At 42.0% G+C, this 26,093-nt stretch overlaps 2 long non-coding RNA genes across 5 annotated transcripts in view; one reads left to right on the top strand and one right to left on the bottom strand.

Annotated features, from left to right (window-relative positions):
- LOC117530507 overlaps positions 1 to 26,093 on the top strand; it is a 112,387-nt gene that overhangs the window by 28,851 nt on the left and 57,443 nt on the right. The gene's annotated exons all lie outside the window — the stretch shown is intronic.
- On the bottom strand, positions 13,180 to 20,032 carry LOC117530516. Its single transcript, XR_004566395.1, has 3 exons — positions 19,967 to 20,032; positions 19,756 to 19,842; positions 13,180 to 13,431 (listed from the first exon to the last, which is right to left on the bottom strand). It is a non-coding gene; the product is annotated as an uncharacterized LOC117530516 (long non-coding RNA).

The following is a 26,093-nucleotide window of genomic DNA, read 5'->3' as shown; positions in this document are numbered from 1 at the left end:
TTAGGTTTTCAGATGCCAAAAAATAAATGTATTTGAGCTTTGTATTTTTTAATCACTCTTTTAGATTTACTGTTGCAAATTACTTACTTACATTCTGACACATTTCTCACATTTATAGTGGCAAATATAGAATATAAATGATCAGATGGAAAATATAGATCTATTTGTTGTTATGGTGTTAAAAATGTTAATAACCGGGGCGCATACACACAGGGTTGATGACGGGCAAAAACACAGTCTACCCACTTCAAAAATGTAGACTACACCACTGGTTAGAATGAGTGGTACCTTAGTAAGATTTAAGAAACTACTCAAAGAACATCATGTCTAATTATCATAAAGAAGTAAATATAATTTGATTTATAGGGAATGTTCAATTTATAAGTGGGATTTATTGAATGTGTGGGTATGTATATGCGTATGTAGATATATAGATATGGGTAGGTGTATATGTATATAAGGGACCGTGTATATGTATGTATGTATATATACGAGGTCTATTAGAAAAGAAACCGACCTTTTTATTTTTTTCAAAAACTATATGGATTTGAATCACGTGTGATTGCGTCAGACAAACTTGAACCCTCGTGCGCATGCGTGAGTTTTTTCACGCCTGTCGGTTGCGTCATTCACCTGTGGGCAGGCTTTGAGTGAGCACTGGTCCACCCCCGTCGTCGGAATTCCTTTATCTGACTTCTTCCTGAGAGACTGGCGCTTTGCTTGATCAAAATTTTTTCAGAAACTGTAAGGCACATCCAAGTGGACACCATTCCAGAAATTCAGACGGTTTTCGGTGAAAATTTTAATGGCTGATGAGAGATTAAGGAGTGTTACTATCGCTTTAAGGACAGCCCACAGCGCCGGACGGTGCACCGCGCCCTGAGCCGCCATCGTCAGCCTGTTTCGAGCTGAAAACTTCCAAATTTAAGCCTCTGTTGATCCAGGACGTCGTGAGAGAACAAAGTTTCAGAAGAGGTCGGGATCAGCAGTTTATCCGGACATTCCACTGTTAAAGGAGATTTTGTAATGAAAGACGTGTGGACGGATTCGCGCGTCACCACCCAGCCGCTCATCGCATGGCGCCACAGCAAAACACCTCCGTTGGAAGCATTACAGGACAAGTTTGAACATGCCCAGCTGTTAAACAATTTCTCGGATACTCACTCGACTGAAAGCCATCGAAAACCGCCTGAATCTTACGAATGGTTATCAACACGGAGGTGTTTTGCTGTGGCCATAACAGTTTTCATATCAATGTGAGACCAGACTTTGTGTCTTTCCATTGTTTTGTGATATTGTCACTCCTATATGCTGTATGTAACGATATTCAATAAAAAGGAGAGGCAAATGGGCGGGACCTTTAGGACGGACGACAGTTCTTTCTGAAGGAGCTTCTCGTTGGTCCTCTCCTGTACAGGACAAAGAAATTCAGTGTCTCTTGCGTGATCATTTCTGTATGGGTAAACTGAGTAGTTGTTCTTTTCAGGTCCAACTCTGAGAGACAGTCATTCTAGTACATACATTTCTGACCATTTATTGATGTCTTTGTATAATCTAGATAGTAGTTTTAGTGATCTATATAGTTGGAAGGAGTGAATGTCAGTGCACAGCCAGGGCACAATGGTGACTTCACTGCTGTGAAACTCAGCATGGGGTTCAGTGTCAGCTAATCTTACTTTACTAATGCTCCACCTGGCTTTACTAACTCCCAGTATGGTAGAAAAGTACTAGTTGTTGTGTAGTTTAGCATAGTTTAGTGTCCCAAATGCTGTCTAACAGCCCCATATCAATTAGCTTGTAGAACGTAGTTGGTATATTTAGTTAGACAGCCGCACCTGAATTGACAGGATGTGCCAGCGCAGGAGAGCCGAGCCAAGGGTAAGTGGGGCTATGCATGGTGTGTCCATGTACTTACCCGGATGGTGTACAGATCACACGGGACTTAAATGGCACTGGATGAATAATCGGGCTAGGTGTAGGTCATCCGAACCTAGTTGTATCCCATACATCAATGTGCATATGAGACTAAGGTGGTAAAAGGAAAGCCCCTCTTCCTTAATCTAATCATGGCAAATGCAAATCCAATTGCAAGCAAAAGGAAAACTGACTGGAGCAAATGTTGTCTTTGCCAGGAGGACAAGAGAAATGTAGATCTAACATCTATGGCATCAGTACACCATAACCCAGAAAATGATGGGTATGTGATGATCGCAACAAATGTGCCAGTTTCATGAGCTTGGTGAAATGCCACTTGCTATTGACCCAGCAAGACTGGATGAAGGTGCAGGTATAGAGGCCACACTGCGACAAAACATGGCCAAATACCACAAAAACTGTCGTCTCATGTTCAACAATACAAAACTAGATCGTGCAAGAAAAAGGCGATTGTACAGCTTTGTGCAGTTGCATATGTGACCTGTAAGCTGTCTCCTGAATGAGCTTATGATTTTTGTATGGGTTTACTGAGTTAGTCGGCCTAATGTCTTTTGGAAACGGACACATCTTCTTCCTATCTGGCCTGAAGTTTTTTTTCAGCTGCAAACCCACAAGCCACATAAATGAGCTCATACTTTTTTTTTATTGATCTTCATTTGCTTATACTTACAGAATACAATTAAAATAGCACAAAGTGAAAGTGGTAAATATATTTTTCTTCCAAAAGGTGCACTAAATCAAATCACTGTTCGGCAAGACTGCCACTCATACAGTGCATATTTACCAGCTTGTAACTGCAAAATTGAGCCAGTGTCACAATGATGCACATCTGGATCAGTTCTATTTTCCCTAGATATCTATAGTCCATCTTTTCATTAATGAATTCTGAAAATATGACAGGCAGAGATTGCATCTATAGGTATCTCACAACTCTCGCATTCAAAATAATTTAGGATACATCAACGCTTAACGGAACTAAAATTCCAGCCTTATAATTTGGAGTTTTCAATGCATTGTTGTGATTTGCTTCTATCTTCTTTATTACCACCATATGTTTGCGTATCATATATAGCAATACAAATCCTAGAACCAATTTCTCTTACCAGACAAACAAAAAAGAAAGTTTTCTATCACGAAAGGGATTTTAGAGATTTTTCTCATAGCAAAAGGGCCCCTCGATGGTCATTTTGTTAAATATAATTCATCATAATGAAAGTATATTACTTCTGACTTATTAAATTAATTGTTCTGCAAAGTGGAACAGGAATGGAACACTTGAATGTGTATTTTTTTTTTATATGTATACCCCAAAAATGAACAGAAATCGGTACAACTGGCGGCCATCTTGAAAAATGGTGGCCATATTGAAATTTTGCATGGCTATCCAAACTTTTCAAAAGAGTTGGCCCTAGTGAGCAAGTGTGCCAAATTTTATGTTTCTTTGTATAACTGAAGTATTTTTCTCCTTATCTGCTGCACTATCAGTTGCAGTGCACGCTTGGTGTAAACGCAAATAACAAATCAAACTAGAGACCAGCCAAGACTTGTGAGAGTTGACAAGTGACAGCCTTCTAGGTCTTCTATGGGTCTCTGTCCTGTGTAAACGTGGCATTAGTTTGATCCGCATCTGATCTGTTTTTCGTGGATAGGGTATTTCCTTTACTGAAAATTAAATAGCTGGTCATCGGCTCGGCTGTTTCAATCTTAAAAACATCTTGTCAAAGGCATCATCATTAATTCAGCTGATGACTTCCCTCTGTGGTTTGGATCAAAGTCAAGAATGTCTTTTGTTCTTCTAAAGTTAAACCTAATGTTTTATGAACATTTCTGGTTTGACTTTGTATTTTGTTCTGGGTGTTGGTCTGGTTGTAGGAAATATTTACTGACTTTCAGAACAATGGGCTCTTTGTAGAATCAACACTGAGTGCAGACTGACAAACTGAGTGAGGAATCACAGTGTTTGGGTTTGTGTTGCACACTTGGACCAAAATATTGGTGCAAAACTGGGAAGCAGTATACCAAGAAAACAATGGGGTGTAGGACAACTGCCCCCCTCAGGACAAAACCCCCTAGGACAAACCCCCCCTGGGACAAAACTCCCCTAGGTCAAAACCTCCCTAGGACAAAACCTCCTCAAAGATATATATAAGGCAAGATACTCTTAGTGGAGAAAAAACAAATTGCAACAGTATTATTTTTATGTAGCTTTATTAAAATATAACAGCACCTCATACAGTATTTCATAAAAAAAAAAAATTAGTTCACTTCCACCTCACAGAATGTCCTACTCCAGAAATGAATTCCTCCATTGTTTTCCTGTTGCTCACAAAGTTCATGCACAGATTGTGCAATCGCTCCTGCCTCTCCTTTGTTGCCCTTTTAACCCGTTTCCTGGGAGGCTCCCCAATGGAGTCTCATAACAGTGCTGCTGTTTCAAGAGCCTGGTCCTTCCTAATGCAGTCAATCGCTTTCCAGATGGCTTGATGGTCATGGCCAACAAGCTCTTTATATCCATGATTCCACGCTTCACACACGTTGTTTGTGCAGCCCTCTCCATCCACTGTGACTTGATGCACATTCCAAAGATGAGGAGGAAATACGAGGTCTGTCCATAAAGTATAGGTCCTTTTTATTTTTTTCAAAAACTATATGGATTTCATTCATATGTTTTACGTCAGACATGCTTGAACCCTCGTGCGCATGCGTGAGTTTTTCCACGCCTGTCGGTGACGTCATTCGCCTGTGAGCACTCCTTGTGGGAGGAGTCGTCCAGCCCCTCGTCGGAATTCCTTTGTCTGAGAAGTTGCTGAGAGACCGGCGCTTTGTTTGATCAAAATTTTTTCTAAACCTGTGAGACACATCGAAGTGGACACGGTTCAAAAAATTAAGCTGGTTTTCAGTGAAAATTTTAACGGCTGATGAGAGATTTTGAGGTGACACTGTCGCTTTAAGGACTTCCCACAGTGCGAGACGTCGTGCAGCGCTCTCAGGCGCCGTCGTCAGCCTGTTTCAAGCTGAAAACCTCCACATTTCAGGCTCTATTGATCCAGGACGTCGTGAGAGAACAGAGAAGTTTCAGAAGAAGTCGGTTTCAGCATTTTATCCGGATATTCCACTGTTATAGGAGATTTTTTTAATGAAAGACGTGCGGACGGGTCCGCGTGTCGGGACGCAGCCGCCGCGACGCTCCGCCACAGGAAAAACACCTCTGTTGGAAGCCTTAAGGACAAGTTGGAACATGTCCAGCTGTTAAACAATTTCTCATATACTCACTCCACTGAAAGCCATCAAAAGCCGCCTGGATTTTACAAATGGTTATCAACACGGAGGTGTTTTTCCTGTGCCGCCGCACCGCGTCGGCTGCGTCCCGACGCGCGGACCCGTCCGCACGTCTTTAGTTAAAAAAATCTCCTTTAACAGTGGAATATCCGGATAAAATGCTGAAACCGACTTCTTCTGAAACTTCTCTGTTCTCTCACGACGTCCTGGATCAATAGAGCCTGAAATGTGGAGGTTTTAAGCTTGAAACAGGCTGATGACGCCGCCTGAGAGCGCTGCGCGACGTCTCGCACTGTGGGAAATCCTTAAAGCAACGGTGTCACCTCAAAATCTCTCATCAGCCGTTAAAATTTTCACTGAAAACCAGCTTAATTTTTCGAACCATGTCCACTTCGATGTGTCTCACAGGTTTAGAAAAAATTTTGATCAAACAAAGCGCCAGTCTCTCAGCAACTTCTCAGACAAAGGAATTCCGACGAGGGGCTGGACGACTCCTCCCACAAGGAGTGCTCACAGGCGAATGACGTCACCGACAGGCGTGGAAAAACTCACGCATGCGCACGAGGGTTCATGCATGTCTGACGTAAAAACATATGAATGAAATCCATATAGTTTTTGAAAAAAATTAAAAGGACCTATACTTTATGGACAGCCCTCGTAGAGGTGGGATCCTCCTCATGCGCACTGGAGGTAGATATCCATCTGGTAGAACTTTGATGAGTAGTTTCATGCCTACTCCGTATAACTGTTTTTTGCACCTGACACTTATCTCTTTGGTGAGTAGTTTCACACCCACTCCATATAACTGTTTGGCATTTGACAATTAAGAACCCCCATCAACACGTTTCACCTCTATTATGAGGAACACACATGCCAAAACTCTGCTGAGTAAAACTTCATATGAACCAGTGGGGTTTTGTCCTAGAATGCACTTTTACGGGGGGGGGGGGGTTGTCCTAGGAGGCTTTTGTCAGGGGGGTTTTGTCCTAAGGGGGTTTTGTCTGTACCCCGAAACAATGTGGACAATGCATATGAAATATTTCTGAAGGTATTTAAGCAATTATATGACAAATGCTGTCCAATTAAAGAATACACAAGAAAACCGAAGTATGGCAACTGTCCATGGATCACAAAAGGTTTGCAAAACGCCTGCTAGAAGAAAAATGCGCTATACAGAGAATTCATAAGACTGAGAACTAAAGAGGCAGAAAATAAATATGATATAGAAATAAGTTAACAAACATCATAAGGTCTAGCAAAAAAGATTATTATAGGATATCATTAGGTAATAAACACAATATAAAGGGAATGTGGGGTATACTAAACAGCATTATAGGAAGTACTTCTAAACAGTTACAATATCCTGAGTATTTTATTGATGAGGGTAAAGTAATTTGTAATAAAATGATGTGGCTGACAGTCTAAATAAATTTTTTGTAAATGTGGGACCTCATCTTGCAGGAAAAATCTCTGATCCTGGGAAAGTTGGGAAAAACATGGATGTATTGATAGAACAAAATAATAATTCAATGTTTCTTAAAACAGTGGAGGAGAAAGAAATATTAGATATTGTTAAAAAAAATGTAAAAACAAAACATCAACTGATTATAATGACATTGATATGACAACAGTAAAGGAGGTCATTGAAGGGATCTCAAAACCTTTAACATACATCTGTAATTTATCATTTCAAACTGGTTCATTCCCAAACAAGATGAAAATAGCCAAAGTCATTCCATTGTACAAAACCGGGAACAAGCATCATTTCAACAACTACAGACCTATGTCTTTACTTTCACAATTTTCCAAAATACTGGAAAGTCTTTAATAATAGATTGGATATATTCATTGAAAAGCACAAATTACTCTCGGATAACCAATATGGTATTCGATCAAACAGTACAACATCATTAGCAATAATACAAGCAATTGAAGAAATCACAAATGCCATTGAACAAAAGAAATACAGTAGTGTTCAGAATAATAGTAGTGCTCTGTGACTAAAAAGATTAATCCAGGTTTTGAGTATATTTCTTATTGTTACATGGGAAACAAGGTACCAGTAGATTCTCACAAATCCAACAAGACCAAGCATTTATGATATGCACACTCTTAAGGCTATGAAATTGGGCTATTAGTAAAAAAAAAAAAAAAGTAGAAAAGGGGGTGTTCACAATAATAGTAGTGTGGCATTCAGTCAGTGAGTTCATCAATTTTGTGGAACAACCAGGTGTGAACTAGGTGTCCCCTATTTAAGGATGAAGCCAGCACCTGTTGAACATGCTTTTCTCTTTGAAAGCCTGAGGAAAATGGGACGTTCAAGACATTGTTCAGAAGAACAGCGTAGTTTGATTAAAAAGTTGATTGGAGAGGGAAAACTTATACACAGGTGCAAAAAATTATAGGCTGTTCATCTACAATCTGCCACCACCATGTTTCACTGTCGGGATGGTGCCTGGTTTCCTCCAAACATGACACCTGGCATTCACACCAAAAGAGTTCAATTTTTGTCTCATCAGACCAGAGAATTTTGCTTCTCATGGTCTGAGAGTCCTTCAGGTGCCTTTTGGCAAACTCCAGGCAGACTGCCATGTGCCTTTTCCTAATGTAGTGGGATGAAAGTCCCGGGTCCCAATTGAAAAGACGTTCCCGCTAGCTTGGCTAATGGGGAGTTCCCCTTTGGCTGACCTGGTAGAGGAACGGTCTTTTGGTGCGAGCCGCGTGGGTTCGATCCCCCACCGTCGTCCTGGCCACGAAGGTCCTGCTGCTTCAATCTGGCGTCACGAACAGGATGTGGGTCACAGAGTATGCTAACATGCACCTGTGACTTCGGGACGAAGTCAAAAATGGTGGGGAGATGTGTAGCGGGATGAAAGTCCCGGGTCCCAATTGAAAAGACGTTCCCGCTAGCTTGGCTAACGGGGAGTTCCCCTTTGGCTGACCTGGTAGAGGAACGGTCTTTTGGTGCGAGCCGCGTGGGTTCGATCCCCCACCGTTGTCCCGGCCACGAAGGTCCTGCTGCTTCACTAAGAAGTGACTTCCTTCTGGCCACTCTACCGCATAGGCCTGATTGGTGGATTGCTGCAGAGATAATTGTCCTTCTGGAAGGTTCTTGTCTCTCCACAGAGGAATGGTAGACCTCTGACAGAGTGACTATCGGTTCTTGGTCACCTCCCTGACAAAGGTCTTTCTGCCCTGATTGCTCAGTTTAGAGTCCTGGCATAGCTGAACCATCCATTTTTGGATGATGGAGGTCACTGTGTTCATTTGGACCTTCAAAGCAGCAGAAATGTTTCTGTACCCTTCCCCAGATTTGTGCCTTCAGACAATCCTGTCTCGGAGGTCTACAGACAATTCGTTTGACTTCTTTCTTGGTTTGTGCTCTGACATGCTGTCAACTGTGGGACCTTATATGTCGACAGGTGTGTCTTTCCAAATCATGTCCAATCAACTGAATTTACCCCAGATGGACTGCAATTAAGCTGTAGAAACATCTCAAGGATGGTCAGTGGAAAAAGGATGCACCTGAGGTCAATTTTGCTCTTCATTGCAAAGGCTATGAATACTGTGACTTTTATTTATTTTTAATAAATTTAATTACATATTACAGATTTAATAATGGATCATAGATTTTATGGCCATTTAAATTTAACATTGAAAAGCACATTTAATGTATATTTTGTATTATATTTTAACCAAACATGACCCAGTCACTCTCATATTTGAAAATGAGGCGCAGACTGGCACTCACTATAACCTGACAAAGGTTGATCCTGATCTGTTCCAGAATGTGCATTTTGGGGATGTTTGAATTTAATATCGAAAAGCCCATTTGGTGTAGATTTTGCATTATATCTCAATCAAAAGTGCATCAAACACTTTGAATAGACTAACACTCCCCTTTACATCGAGTCCACGCTGTCACTGTCACTGGCTCTCACGGGGATTGCAGGCTGGTCACAGTGGGGTCTCCGTGGTTGGAACAGAGATCTCTCCTGGTCGCCATCACCGTCCATCATTTTCCAACAGGTGCGCAAGTGTATTGAACTGTTTAAAACACTTGCAGCAGTTGTGCGACCAGTTAAAAGATACATGGGTCTCATCATCAGTCTTGATAACTCTCACAAGTCACAACCCACTCCTAACCTGATCCTCTGGGTCGTAATAAACTCTCAATTAACTCTGCATGGGGCTGCATCACTGACCATGGATATTAACATATATTTCACTCGCACAATTCAGCTGCAGTGCACGCTTGGTGTAAACGCAAATAACAGATCAAACTAGAGACCAGCCAAGACTTGTGAGAGTTGACAACAAGTGACAGCCTTCTAGGTCTTCTATGGGTCTCTGTCCTGTGTAAACGGGGCATTAGTTTGATCCGCATCTGATCTGTATTTCGTGGATAGGGTATTTCCTTTACTGAAAATTAAATTGCTGCTCATCGGCCCAGCTGTTTTAATCTTAAAAACATCTTGTCAAAGGCACTGTCATTATTTCAGCTGATGACTTCCCTCTGTGGTATGGATCAAAGTCAAGAATGTCTTTTGTTCTTCTAAAGTTAAATTTAATGTTTCATGAACATTTCTGATTTGACTTTTTTTTTTTCTGGGTGTTGGTCTGGTTGTAGGAAATATTTGACTTTCACTTTGAGAACAATGGGCTCTTTGTAGAATCAACACTGAGTGCAGACTGACAAACTGAGTGAGGACTCACAGTGTTTAGGTTTGTGTTGCACACTTGGACCAAATAATCAGGACTTTTCATGTGTTTGTGGGTTTTTAAAACAAGAAAACTTTATTTCTTCGTGACACTTGTTAACGCCACCTGTTCCTCATTTCACATCCTGACCAGTCCACCTGCATTTAAACATCACAGTCCTTCACTTCCCTGCCACATTGTTGTCTATGTACACTTTCCAGCACCCATTTATCAGTCTTGATTTTGTCAAGCCGTGTATCGTACTACTGGTCTGTGTTGTGTGCCTCGACCATGCCTCTTGCCTCTTCCCGGGTGTCTGTTAGCTCGTGCTATTGAACCCTGCTTGTTCATGACTGTGGCTCAGTCTAAGGGCCCTGTCCCACTGGGGAGAGGATTAATTGCGCATGAATTGAGTATACAAATTGCAGGTGTTCGTTGTCATCCGCAACAAAAATGGCCAAAAATGACAAATGTCCCAGTATGAGTTACGGATATATTAAAAATATATAGCGAATATATGATGAACAATCACGGTTGTATAACGCATGTAGTGAGGAAACTGATCCGACACATTGAGATTATCATGGCAGTATTACGGGTGTATTATGAATGCATCGCGCAAGTGTTGCGTGTGCATGGCATCTGCATTGCGGTCATCAAATAAGCGCACTCGCTCCTTTTGGCATCACTATTTACACCAACAATACAGCCTCTGGAGCATTTGCTGGACTTGGACAAGTTGATCACAGAGTTAATGTTCATTTTGTCATCCGAGGGTTAACTGTCCATGAGTTTGGGGAGCGGGAGGGGGAAGCCGCTCAGGGTGTGAGATGGTGTTTTCTTTTTCTTTTTTCTTTTTTTTTTTTTTTTTTTTGAGAGTGTCACAGAAAACAGACTTCAGCGTGAGTTGTGGGTGAACAGCAACTCTTACTTTTGTTGGTGTTAAATAAAAGTCCTGGATTGCAGCAGCTATTATGTCTTTGTGGATTTACACAGCCGGACCGGCAGTGACTGGCAGGTATGTCGCTTTCTGCTACATATAGTACTTTGGGTGACGTGTTTGTTATGCATTCACAGATTGTCCGCAAATCAGCTGCAAAGCAGATGTAATAAAAATGCTTTATTTGTGGCCAATTTGTATGCATTCGCTACAACATATTTTAGTTTGTGATGTGGACATGATGGGCACGCAATATATCTGTTTTATACACTGGATATCAGCGGTTAACGGCAGATATACAGCGCATAGAGTGAGTATGTATTGTGTATGAATTGAGTATATATGGAGTATGTAAGGCGGATGTTATCCGCATCCAGATTTTTGAACAGCTCAAAAATCCTGGCTGCGGAAATGAGTGCCTCTGCGGATGATCACGGGCATCTCATACAGGTATGTTACACGGATATTGTGGATGTTTGGTGAATATGGGCCAATTTTGTGAGCAATCCATACTCAAATCCTCCTAAACACCAGTGGGACAGGGCCCTAACCCTGCTAGCACCTTTGCTCCACTGATTGACCAAATGTGTACCATTCCTGAGCCTGAATTAAAGACCATGTTTTCTCTTACACCAAAGCCTAGTCTGGAAGTTTGCATTGTGTGTCCTACCGCTGCACTTATACCTAGAGATAATAGCTGGTTGTCAAGGCTCAAAGTTTATGGCCACGTCTCATCATGGAAGAGTTCCTCTTGCACATCTGGACAGTTTCTGGCCTTGGTGTGAGGCCATAAAAGGTGGATCACCTGGCCTGGGACATTTTCATTCCATTGAAAGAACGTAAATACATTCATTATTTGTTTTATACTCGTATAACGGCTAAAATAGATCCTTGTCATTTGACATTTTATTATTTTATAAACAGAAAAGGGACTTACATTTTGGTGTTCCACTGCTGTTAAAGTCCAAATTGTGATGTGTAGTCCAGTGATGCTGTGCACTGATTTTGGACTTCCATAAAAGAAAAGAAAAAAAAAAGACGGAGTGGATTTTGTGTGTGTGTGTGTTACAAGAATTAGCAGCGTCACTTAGCTCAATCAAATCATCATGTTGTTGTCCCCCGTGCGTACACACACGCAACCGGGTCGGCGCTTGTGCGAGTGTGTACTACAAAAAAAACTGTACATCCTCAGTGCAGTGAAAAAAAAATCACATCAGAAATTAGTCCAGCTTTTCATTATTTCTTCCTACAAACAGCCTCCAGACAGCACAGTGGATTTATTTTGTGTGTGAGCACATGTTGTGTGTGGGCATGCCCCAGCTAACAATGGAACGTTGCCTGAACATTACATCAAAGTGGCAGTAACGTTGCATCACAACGTTGTAGGAACGTTCATTTGTAGACTCTCCAGAACGTTCCAGGAATGTTGCCAAGAACGTTGCCAACCAACCAACCTAGAACGTTCTCAGGAGGTTGTGACACAACATTGCTGCAACGTTGTTGCAATGTCCCCCAACACGAAGGAACACTGTGAACATTGCATGAGTCTGTAAATTGCAAGTTTATTACTTTAGAAGAATTATTACAATAGCAATGCATTAAGCCATGGACAAGTTCTCAGTAACTTGATTAGTTCTCATCCGCCCTCCAGTATTATTACAATTACAATAGCATTAAGCCAGGGATCAGTTCTCATCCGTGATGTGACCCATGACTAAGGTTCAAAGATTTTGTTATTTTCACTGTGCAATTGTATACACTAGAAAACGAAATTTCTTTTCTCAATCAGTGACTTCAGTGCAATAAAACTTCAATAGAATAATTTACCTTACATAAATAAATAAACACATAAAATAATAGTCATAGAAACAGGTAAAATACACTCCAATCTCTCAGGTACTAAGCCAGGTGACATCATCCAGTATTATTACAGTTACAATAGCATTAAGCCATGGATAAGTTCTCAGTATAAAATGAACTAGAAGGGTCAACGTTAAACAAAAACTGAAGATGTCTCCACCGCCCACCCTTTAAAGCAGCAACATCATTCCCGGATCCAGACTGGTTTGGACCGATGTAGTTGCATCGGTCAGATTTTTTTACGCATTGTTCGTCATCGGTAAAAAAAAAAAAAAAAAAAAACTCAAATAATCCTGAATAGTGCCGAACGTGTCCCCGTGGTGAACACAGCTTTTGATTTGTTCCCACAATGATCACAAAGGTGGATCAAAACAAATATAGCGTCAGTCCAGTCGAGTTGATGATCATGGCATCCAGGAAAAAAGTTGTGCAAGGAAAATTGGGCACTTATTTCATATCTCCCCCGCACCTTACAGAGGGGGAGGCATAAGTTCTCAGTATAAAATGAATCACTTCTCATCTGACCCATGACTAATTGTGGCATCATCACTCATGGCACTGCCGTCCATGGCGTCATCATTCACTACACAATGGTCCATGGCATCGGCATCCACATCGTCGCCCATGGCATCGGCATCCACATCGTCGCTCAGGGCTTCATCCACCCCAGCATCTGAGTCAGCATTAACACCAGTACCAATTCTTTCATCCTCCTTCTTTGCCTAAAAAACAAAGAAAACCATTCATAAAAATACTATACAATAACTTCTATAGTGCCAGTCCCCTCAGCACAGTGAAGTTCAAGGGCGCTCAACCAGTCCATGTATTAATATGCAGAATCCTTAATTCAATATCTCAATTTTTACAATTCATATTTTAATTTTTCAGAGGATACTGTTCAATGGTTTCAATCCTATCTTTCGAACAGAAAGCAGCGTGTTGTTGTGGATGGTGCCACATCCTCGTATCTCCCTAGTTATGTTGGTCTTCCACATGGCTCAATATTAGCCCCTCTATTATTCTTTCTGTATAGAAATGATCTCCCCGATGTGTGCTCTGAACTAAATATGCAAATGTATGCAGATGACGCAGTAATCTTGACCCAGGGAAAGAGTGACAAAATATCTGTAGACCTCACAAATGCACTATGTAAAATACACAAATGACTACATAAAAATTGTCTTCTGCTGAACACCAAAAAACTGTATGTATGATGTTCACCAAAAGACCAATTAAGTTAGCCAGATCCCATGTTTTCTTGGAAGGGGAAGAACTGTGCTTGTGAACCAATTCAAATATCTCTGAGTGATATTAGACCCAAATCTTACATTCAAAAAACATATCAAAAAGGTAAATCACACTGTAAAGTTCAATCGATCTAACTTTAAACAGATAAGACCGTTTATTACAATAGATGCGGCCAAATCTTACTTACACTTCATGTCACATAGAGTATTGCATTACAACACGGTCCATTGCAGGAACAACTGTACTGAAACCAGTAGAACAATTGTACAAAAAAGCCATAAAAATATTGGACCAAAAAAAAAAAAAAAAGATTTCTCATCACAGCCCAATCTTAGAAAAATATAAGCTTTTAAGTTTTGAGAATTTTATGCTATTTAAAATGTGTTGTGCTGTGTACAGGTCCCTACACAATTTGGCCCCACTCCCTCTGAGGAACTATATTAACAGGAAAAGTAACAATGAAATTAACACCAGATCCTCTGCTAGGTATGATTGCGAGATCAAATTTTGAAAAACTCTTTGCTCAAAATGTACTCTCTATTAGGGGAAATAGCACATGGAATACTCTGCCAATGACAATCAGGTTCAGCCCCACATTTGTTTTATTCAAGACACAGCTTAAAACATGGCTGAAAGATAACCAAACCTGTAATCATTACGAGTTAAAGACATGCGAAAGCAATATACTTTCATATACACGCACACAACAACACATAGGTAAGCTTATGCACACCAGCACTTTAAACAGATACTGCAGCTGTATCGAGCACTTTACTATCATGACAAAGCACTTTAATTCAACATCTTATAATAAAACTGACTGTACCTAACACTTCCTCTACTGGTGGTTGGCTCTCACTGCGGTATTGTATCACTTCCTGTTCCGGAGCACAGCGGTGTTTTGCTGTATCTGTTAGCTGTTAATCTGCGCAGTTAGATTGATCTAGTTACCTAGATAAGGATTTGTTTCACAGTGTAATCTTCACGTGCCTTAACTAAAGCACTCCCTCTGCTGAATCACCTCTAAATTATTTACACATTATTCACTTTGTGTGTTTTTAGGAATCCGCTAGCTTAGCGCAGCTACTAGCTCTTAGCCGGTTTAGCATGGCGGGTTCTCCTGTCTCTCCCGCACTTTTCTGCTCTGGGTGTGAAATGTTTAGTTATTCCTCGGCCTCCTTTAGCAGTAATGATACTTGTAATAAGTGTAGCTTATTCGTAGATTTGGAGGCCAGGCTGGACGAATTGGAGACTCTGCTCCGCACCGTGGAAAATTCTACAGCTAGCCAGGCCCCTGTAGTTGGTGCGGACCAAGGTAGCTTAGCCGCCATTAGTTTCCCTCTGGCAGATCCCGAGCAGCCGGGAAAGCAGGCCGACTGGGTGACTGTGAGGAGGAAGCGTAGCCCTAAACACGCGTAGCCCGTGTACACCGCCAACCCGTTCACATTTCTAACCGTTTTTCCCCACTCGACGACACACCCGCCGAGGATCAAACTCTGGTTATTGGCGACTCTGTTTTGAGAAATGTGAAGTTAGCGACACCAGCAACCATAGTCAATTGTGTTCCGGGGGCCAGAGCAGGTGACATTGAAGGAAATTTGAAACTGCTGGCTAAGGCTAAGTGTAAATTTGGTAAGATTGTAATTCACGTCGGCAGTAATAACACCCGGTTACGCCAATCGGAGGTCACTAAAATTAACATTGAATCGGTGTGTAACTTTGCAAAAACAATGTCGGACTCTGTAGTTTTCTCTGGGCCCCTCCCCAATCGGACCGGGAGTGACATGTTTAGCCGCATGTTCTCCTTGAATTGCTGGCTGTCTGAGTGGTGTCCAAAAAATGAGGTGGGCTTCGTAGATAATTGGCAAAACTTCTGGGGAAAACCTGGTCTTGTTAGGAGAGACGGCATCCATCCCACTTTGGATGGAGCAGCTCTCATTTCTAGAAATCTGGCCAATTTTCTTAAATCCTCCAAACCGTGACTATCCAGGGTTGGGACCAGGATCCCCTCATTACCCCATCCCCATAGAGACGGTGCCTGCTCCCAGACCACCAATAACCAGCAAAAATCCATTTAAGCATAAAAATTCAAAAAGAAAAAATAATATAGCACCTTCTGCTGCACCACAGACTAAAACAGTTAAATGTGGTCTATTAAACATTAGGTATCTCTCTTCTAAGTCCCTGTTAGTAAATGATATAATAATTGATCAACATATTGATTTATTCTGTCTTACAGAAACCTGGTTACAGCAGGATGAATATGTTAGTTTAAATGAGTCAACACCCCCGAGTCACACTAACTGCCAGAATGCTCGTAGCACGGGCCGAGGCGGAGGATTAGCAGCAATCTTCCATTCCAGCTTATTAATTAATCAAAAACCCAGACAGAGCTTTAATTCATTTGAAAGCTTGACTCTTAGTCTTGTCCATCCAAATTGGAAGTCCCAAAAAACAGTTTTATTTGTTGTTATCTATCGTCCTCCTGGTCGTTACTGTGAGTTTCTCTGTGAATTTTCAGACCCTTTGTCTGACTTAGTGCTTAGCTCAGATAAGATAATTATAGTGGGCGATTTTAACATCCACACAGATGCTGAGAATGACAGCCTCAACACTGCATTTAATCTATTATTAGACTCATTTGGCTTTGCTCAAAATGTGAATGAGTCCACCCACCACTTTAATCATATCTTAGATCTTGTTCTGACTTATGGTATGGAAATTGAAGACTTAACAGTATTCCCTGAAAACTCCCTTCTGTCTGATCATTTCTTAATAACATTTACATTTACTCTGATGGACTACCCAGCAGTGGGGAATAAGTTTCATTACACTAGAAGTCTTTCAGAAAGCGCTGTAACTAGGTTTAAGGATATGATTCCTTCTTTATGTTCTCTAATGCCATATACCAACACAGTGCAGAGTAGCTACCTAAACTCTGTAAGTGAGATAGAGTATCTCATCAATAGTTTTACATCCTCATTGAAGACAACTTTGGATGCTGTAGCTCCTCTGAAAAAGAGAGCTTTAAATCAGAAGTGCCTGATTCCTTGGTATAACTCACAAACTCGCAGTTTAAAGCAGATAATCCGTAAGTTGGAGAGGAAATGGCGTCTCACTAATTTAGAAGATCTTCACTTAGCCTGGAAAAAGAGTCTGTTGCTCTATAAAAAAGCCCTCCGTAAAGCTAGGACATCTTACTACTCATCACTAATTGAAGAAAATAAGAACAACCCCAGGTTTCTTTTCAGCACTGTAGCCAGGCTGACAAAGAGTCAGAGCTCTATTGAGCCGAGTATTCCTTTAACTTTAACTAGTAATGACTTCATGACTTTTTTTGCTAATAAAATTTTAACTATTAGAGAAAAAATTACTCATAACCATCCCAAAGACGTATCGTTATCTTTGGCTGCTTTCAGTGATGCCGGTATTTGGTTAGACTCTTTCTCTCAGATTGTTCTGAGTTATTTTCATTAGTTACTTCATCCAAAGCATCAACATGTCTATTAGACCCCATTCCTACCAGTCTGCTCAAGGAAGCCCTACCATTATTTAATGCTTCGATCCTAAATATGATCAATCTATCTTTATTAGTTGGCTATGTACCACAGGCTTTAAGGTGGCAGTAATTAAACCATTACTTAAATAGCCATCACTTGACCCAGCTATCTTAGCTAATTATAGGCCAATCTCCAACCTTCCTTTTCTCTCAAAAATTCTTGAAAGGGTAGTTGTAAAACAGCTAACTGATCATCTGCAGAGGAATGGTCTATTTGAAGAGTTTCAGTCAGGTTTTAGAATTCATCATAGTACAGAAACAGCATTAGTGAAGGTTACAAATGATCTTCTTATGGCCTCAGACAGTGGACTCATCTCTGTGCTTGTTCTGTTAGACCTCAGTGCTGCTTTTGATACTGTTGACCATAAAATTTTATTACAGAGATTAGAGCATGCCATAGGTATTAAAGGCACTGCGCTGCGGTGGTTTGAATCATATTTATCTAATAGATTACAATTTGTTCATGTAAATGGGGAATCTTCTTCACAGACTAAGGTTAATTATGGAGTTCCACAAGGTTCTGTGCTAGGACCAATTTTATTCACTTTATACATGCTTCCCTTAGGCAGTATTATTAGACGGCATTGCTTAAATTTTCATTGTTACGCAGATGATACCCAGCTTTATCTATCCATGAAGCCAGAGGACACACACCAATTAGCTAAACTGCAGGATTGTCTTACAGACATAAAGACATGGATGACCTCTAATTTCCTGCTTTTAAACTCAGATAAAACTGAAATTATTGTACTTGGCCCCACAAATCTTAGAAACATGGTGTCTAACCAGATCCTTACTCTGGATGGCATTACCCTGACCTCTAGTAATACTGTGAGAAATCTTGGAGTCATTTTTGATCAGGATATGTCATTCAAAGCCCATATTAAAAAATATGTAGGACTGCTTTTTTGCATTTACGCAATATCTCTAAAATTAGAAAGGTCTTGTCTCAGAGTGATGCTGAAAAACTAATTCATGCATTTATTTCCTCTAGGCTGGACTATTGTAATTCATTATTATCAGGTTGTCCTAAAAGTTCCCTGAAAAGCCTTCAGTTAATTCAAAATGCTGCGGGTCCGTGCGTCGGGATGCAGCCGGCGCGGTGCGGCGGCACAGGAAAAACACCTCCGTTTTGATAACCATTTGTAAAATCCATGCGGCTTTTGATGGCTTTCAGTGGAGTGAGTATCTGAGAAATTGTTTAACAGTTGGGCATGTTCCAACTTGTCCTTAAGGCTTCCAACAGAGGTGTTTTTCCTGTGGCGGAGCGTCGCGGCGGCTGCAAGCCGACGCTGCAATCCGTCCGCACGTCTTTCATTAAAAAAAATCTCCTTTAACAGTGGAATATCCGGATAAAATGCTGAAACCGACTTCTTCTGAAACTTCTCTGTTCTCTCACGACGTCCTGGATCAATAGAGCCTGAAATGTGGAGGTTTTCAGCTTGAAACAGGTTGACGATGGCACGTGGGAGCGCTGCGCGACGTCCCGCTCCATGGGAAGTCCTTAAAGCGACAGTATCACCTCAAAATTTCTCATCAGCCGCTAAAATTTTCACCTAAAACCAGCTTAATTTTTCGAACCGTGTCCACTTTGATGTGCCTCACAGGTTTAGAAAAAATTTTGATCAAACAAAGCGCCAGTCTCTCAGCAACTTCTCAGACAAAGGAATTCCGACGAGGGGCTGGACGACTCCTCCCACAAGGAGTGCTCACAGGCGAATGATGTCACCGACAGGCGTGGAAAAACTCACGCATGCGCACGAGGGTTCAAGCATGTCTGACGTAAAAACATATGAATGAAATCCATATAGTTTTTGAAAAAAATAAAAAGGACCTATACTTTACTGACAGACCTCGTGTATATATACTGTCTATAAACAATTGTACGTTCATTAATATGCACTGTCCCTGTCAAATAAACCAATAATGAATGAATGAATTCCAATTGTCAACACAGCCGAGTGACAGTTACACTATGGAGGGAAGGTGAGTCCACACAGATAGGTTTTAAGATGTTTGCGGAAAGAGAATACAGAATGTGAGGAACGGATTGAGAGAGAGAGAGAGATTGCTCCAAAGAGCTGGGGTGCATGTGAGCCGGTCACGGTCTTTACTCTTGAAACAGTCAACACTGGACCGGGATTTGATTGAAGGGAATGACTAGGTGTGGCCATGGTGCTAGTACATGGTGCTAGTCACCTGTGAGTTGCTGATGCCATAAAAGTTTAACTACTTACCCTCTTTGCTGCATGGCGCAGTGTTTCAGTTAACGCATCATCGATAGCATCTGGTAAAATTTCCATCTTGTTGCTGAAGGCTTCTGTCACAAAAACAAAATAAAAAACAGTCTTGTATTTTCCTCTTTTTTAACTGGAGAAACGATAAAATTCTTTTTAATTGCTAACTAAAATTAAATGATGCAGTGAGACACCTTGATAACTTACTCTTCAAAACTCTAGCGAGTGAGAGGCTGCAGGGCTTTCTTCCCTTTCCATCCTTTGAGGCTGACGCCAGCCCACAACCGCCACATCCCAATTTCACCGAGCATCGTCCTGGCAAAGGAGTTCAGCATTGATCCAGATAGCTGTTTCAGCAGATTCACCTATGACAGAGTAAAAAGAAGTATGTGTGCAATGGCAATATGCAACTTTTATGAAAATAACCACTTCTGCAAAAGTGTTAGGAACAATAATTTACCACTGTCCTCCTAAACTCCTGGTCCTCCAGCGTTTTGCTGAATTGGTCCAGCTCCTCCGTTGTTTTAAGTCTGGCCTGCATTATCTCCAATGCAGTCAGCTTCTTCAGCAGCCTGATTCCTCACCAGTAGTTGTAGTATGCGGTCCACCTTTGACTCCAGTCTGTCGAGTCGTTGCTGCATACCATCTGTTACAAAGTTGCTTCAAGTTTAGTATACATGAAACAGCTACAATGCTGCTGAAAGCAGGAACACGTATATAAACACAACAGGACTACTCGATCAGTTAATAGGCCTCTCATGCAATGAAATTTGATGACATGGTTGTTTGTATAAATACATTATTAAGATGGCATCGAGCTGGCAGCTCGGTTATAGAAATGAGTTTGTAGAGGGGCAGCTGGCTCTTATGAACAAATTCCATAAAAACCTGAAACATATCTGTGCCTCTCGTGTGGCCTTTCAAAGGTAAAATGCTCAGCAGTTCTTTTACATTCATGTTGTCAAAAAACATTCTAATAAAAACACATAGCTGAGCCACGTCCACAGTATCAGTGGATTCATCGAATTGCAGAGAAAAACACTCACATACCTCAATATCATTCCTCGGTTGCCGATCAATATCCTCCGCCATTAACTGGCATCGTCGTGCAACAGACTTTCTTGAGAGCTGCACATCCTGCAGACACGATCTCCTTCTGATTTTTAAAATCGGCAAAGAGCACATCTGCAGCTTCCATGAAAGCTTCTTTCACAATTTCACCATCCTTGAATGATTTCTTTCTTTTTGCCAGAATACGGCTGGCACGATAAGAAGCTGTGGTTGCAGCCTTACTGGTGGTATTTGTCCGGGGGAAAACGGCCTGTTGTGCTGCAAGCCGGCTTTTAGCCGGGAAGCTAGCATCGTAGCTCTTGTGGATCGTCTTAAAATGCCGCTCCAAATTCCCTTTCTTCGGTAATGCCACGTTTGCATTGCAGATAAGGCAGATGGATTTGCCATTTGAATAAACGAAAAAATAATCTTCCTCCCACTCTGGATGAAAATGATAAGTTTGGGATCTTTTTCCTCCGCCATTATACGCTCGCGTCACTCTCCACTGTAGCTCCTCCCGACCTCTTGACCCTGCGCATGCGCAGATAGAATGAACCGCAGGAGTTCCCCCCATGCAATCGACCGGTCAATCAGGACTAGACTATCATCGGGACGGTAGGCCTACTAAAGTATCCCTGAGAATGAAAACTTTCGGAAAATTAAGTAAGTTATAAAATATAAGTGTTAAGAAAGAAAATACAGGAATCACTTTATTTAAATTTACAACAATACCAATTCACCAGCCTTATCAATCAATATATAGATTGATAAGGCTGGTGAATTATGTAGTTAATAGAACGTCCCCTCAACGAAAGTACAACGTTCCAAAGAAACGTCCAAAAACTGTAACAAGTAAACGTTCCTAATGGAAGTTGCCAGGAGGTGGACAGAACGTTCCCAATTGTGCAACGAAAATGTAACCTTCCAGCAACGTTGCAAGGACGTTCCGTGTTAGCTGGGGTGCATGTGTGGGTGCACATGCATGTGCGTGCTGCACGAGCGGACGAGTGTACATGCACGTGCATGCGCGGGCACGTGTGCACGTGCACAAGGCCATGCGCGCGCGTGTGTGTGTGTGTGTGTGTGTGTGTGTGTGTGTGCGCACGTGCAGAGTGCAATGGTACCAAATGTATGGAACCAAATTTGCACTCTAAATGGAACCAAGCTGCACTCTAAATGCAATGCAACACAAATGGGATGAATTAATCCATGTCATGTGACATACACAGCACCAATCAAATGACAAGGATCCACTCAGCCGTTATATAAAATGTCATGTTTACTTATTTGGAGCTGTGGTGACCGGGTTTCTGCTGTGTGGGGCGGCCATAGCACTGGTTTACCGGAAAATTAAGAAGGTGGAGGCAGCATTAATTGGCCCGTCCAGGCTGCCCCACATGATTGATTCGATTGGAAGGGCAGTGTCAGCTCAGTCGGCGGGTGTCAACCACACGTTGGAATCCATCTCGGGGAGAATGGCTGCACTGGAAAACTGCTTTGATCATCAGTAAGACCACATCTCCTTTATTCAGATGTATTTGGGAGCCACTCTGAAGTTTCAGACTGTGGAATTTGCCAGGTGTCTGTTAATCTGGATATCTATTTGGTTTCCAAACACCAGCTGTCCTTCAAGGCTGCTGGGATAAAATCCTCCCCCCGAGGAACACTCCTGATAGCCTCGCTCCTCGTCTCCCCCACCTCTTCGTCTCCCCCCCTCCCTTCCCAGTCCTGAGATGTTGACTGTGGGACCTTGAGACTCTGGTGGACTGATTCAGGACTGGGATCCCCCCCAGGATGGACAGATAAGGCCTGTCGATGGCACCTCATGGGCGGCCTTCCGGGCTGTCTGTCTGGACACTGGACACATCCAAATCTTGGCTGTTGTCTGTTGTGATTTGTTTTTTGTTATGACTGTTTTTCTGTGCTATGGGTTTTTTTTTTTTGCTCTCCAGTGGTGCTGCGTGAGTTCAACACAGCAGCATTGGAGGTTTTTCTTTTCCCAATTCTTTCCTTGTGTGTGCTTTTATGTGTTCATGTACCAGACGGGCTTATGTGTGGTGTTAAGTGTGTCATGAGGCCGGTCAAGGTTTGCTCAGCCCTGCTCGTGACCTAGGGCAGGGATATACGAGGTCTGTCCATAAAGTAACGGTCCTTTTTATTTTTTTCAAAAACTATATGGATTTCATTCATATGTTTTTACGTCAGACATGCTTGAACCCTCATGCGCATGCGTGAGTTTTTCCATGCCTGTCGGTGACGTCATTCGCCTGTGAGCACGCCTTGTGGAAGGAGTGGTCCCGCCCCCTCGTCGGATTTTCATTGTCTGGAAATGGCGGAATGAAAAGGATTTTTTTTCCATCAGAATTTTTTCAGAAGCTGTTAGAGACTGGCACCTGGAAACCATTCAAAAAATTTATCTGGCTTTCTGTGAAAATTTCACAGGCTTCACAGAGAATAAGGACTTTAACTACAGCTTTAAGGACCCCTTTAAGGACGGTCGGTGCGCCGCGCTCCGAGCTGCGACGTCACGGCACAAACCACTGGATCATTTCTAAGCTGATGGCTCTGTGGATACGAGACCATCGTGTGCTCTTTCTCTGGTTATCACAAGAGCTGGACATCAGCCATTTTCCGGCAGATTTCACTTTTAATAAGAGATTTTGTCATGGAAAGCCGCGCGGAGGCTTCGCGCGTCACGACCGATTCGCTGATGAAGCGAGACAAAGGAACACCTCCGTTTGAGTGTTAGAGGACAAGTTGGGACATGTCCAGCTCTCCACAAGTTCTCTTATACTCACTCGACTGGTAAGCACTGAAAACCGAGATAGGCATGTCCAAACTTGTCCTCTAACACTCCGAAACAGAGGTGTTCCTTTGTCTCGCTTCATCAGCGAATCGGTCGTGACGCGCGAAGCCTGCGCGCGGCTTTCCATGACAAAATCTCTTGTTAAAAGTGAAATCTGCCGGAAAATGGCTGATGTCCAGCTCTTGTGATAACCAGAGAAAGAGCACACGATGGTCTCGTATCCACAGAGCCATCAGCTTAGAAATGATCCAGTGGTTTGTGCCACGACGTCGCAGCTCAGAGTGCGGCGCACCGACCGTCCTTAAAGGGGTCCTTAAAGCTGTAGTTAAAGTCCTTATTCTCTGTGAAACCCGTAAAATTTTCACAGAAAGCCAGATAAATTTTTGGAATGGTTTCCAGGTGCCTGTCTCTAACAGCTTCTGAAAAAATTCTGATGGAAAAAAAGTCCTTTTCATTCCGCCATTTCCAGACAATGAAAATCTGACGAGAGGGCGGGACCACTCCTTCCACAAGGCGTGCTCACAGGCGAATGACTTCACCGACAGGCGTGGAAAAACTCACGCATGCGCACGAGGGTTCAAGCATGTCTGACGTAAAAACATATGAATGAAATCCATATAGTTTTTAAAAAAATAAAAAGGACCGTTACTTTATGGACACACCACGTACATCTGGAGCTGGTCCCTGGCTGCCAAAAAAGGCGACCTCTGCTCCTAACTGGCAGTTAGGATGGGTAAAAATGCAGTAAACACATTTCATTGTGTAGGGAACATGTTCTTATGTGCATATGACAATAAACTCCTTTTGAATCCTTTGAATCCTTAAACGTAATTCACAGTGACCAAAATTTAACTGATAAACAATCAAGGGCTCCTTTGAAACTCTGAGTTACAGTTCTGTTGTGATGTGGGGCCAGAGTGAAAGCCCACAGGGGGTGTCTCCAAAGCTTATCTCCAGATGGAACCAGGAATTTCCCAGTTAGGAGTGAAATGCAACAGTCTCTGTCCTCAGTTCAAAACCTCTGTTTTTTGGTTGAGAAAGCATTAATGTATTTATGTTAATTAGGGCGAATCGAGGCCATGCTCTACAAATCCCCCCATTTCATGGAGAAGTGGAGGGTTTCCAATTCCTTCATCACACGGAAGAAACTGGCCGAGAAGAGTCATCAGTGGCTGATGGTGGACCAGGGCCTCCCAGGCGATGTTTGCTGTACAGGCTGATGTCATTCGGGGTTTTCACGTATCCCATAATCCCTTGCATGCCAGAGAGTCGCTGCAGTCAAAACAACATAGATAATCCACATGATGACAATTGTAAATGAATATTATACTACAAAATGTCATTTTTTTATGCTTTTCATCACGTTAATAAGAGACTGCATGCATGATACCCTGAAAACTTGCTAAAACAATTCTAACAAATAATCCGTGTCTGTTACTTTTAATCTGTGTGGAATTTAATAAGCGCAAACCGAATTTCAGACATATTCTATGTATTAGTCTGGAACAAAGAGCACAAACAGTCTTGTAAAGAACAATAATCAAGACGTTAAAGAGCAAACTTCACTTTCCCCCAGAACAACATGATCAGGAAGCGAGCGTAGCTCACAGCAGCTCCCATTGAAAATAACGGAGAGACAGCCTGTAATTCTCCCATTTTTACATAAAACAAACGCAATAACAACGTCTAAAAACCCAGAGAATATATTTACAAGAGTTTTAGGCACAATATAAAAATAGTTTTATGTTGAAATGTTAATTGTGTTGTCCGTGTGCAGCGGTTAAAGTAGAGCGTGATCAGAGCGTATCAATGCAGTTCTCAATGTTGCTAAGATCTCGCAGCGAAGCGACCTCTCCGAGGTTTTGCGGGATTTAAAACCTGAAAAGCCTCAATAGGCACAAAGTGACTCAAATTAACAAAGCAAAGCATTTATTTCCCAGGTTGGAAAGCTTTAATAGTATCAACACCTGTGTGTGTTAAGCCCCGGTCACAACCCACCGTGCGTTTTTTTTTTCGCCGTACGTTTTCTGCGGATGCCACGCCCACTACGTTTTTGTGAAAACGTACAGAGGCAGTAGCAAGAGGAGGGAGGGAGTACGTTCAACGCGCGTTTCTAGGACTGTAATATAAAGAGAGTTGACAATAAAGCAGTGTGTGTGTGTGGGGTCGCTTTTCTTTTTTATGAGCGGGACCGGAGCGGCAGGTGTTTTTCGGCGTCGGCGATGCATGAGCATGTTCAGTTTGCAGCGGTCAGTTGTACGAGTGTTTACTTGCCTCGAAAAGTTACAGCTAGTTAACAGACTGAAGCTGTGGAGTGTGTGTTGCTGACGTTTGGAAATAAAGTCCAAGTTCAAGTGAGAAGCTGCGTTGTGCATGCAAGTCTGTCAGCCTCCATAGTATGTGGTGAGTGCCGTAATCCGTACTGCCTACGTACGGATTTGGTTAATTCAATCAATCAATCAATTTTATTTATATAGC

This window comes from Thalassophryne amazonica, chromosome 18 (genome assembly GCF_902500255.1).
Source record: "Thalassophryne amazonica chromosome 18, fThaAma1.1, whole genome shotgun sequence".
In the NCBI taxonomy this organism is placed as follows: Eukaryota; Metazoa; Chordata; class Actinopteri; order Batrachoidiformes; family Batrachoididae; genus Thalassophryne; species Thalassophryne amazonica.
This window is presented reverse-complemented; position numbering and strand designations above follow the sequence as displayed.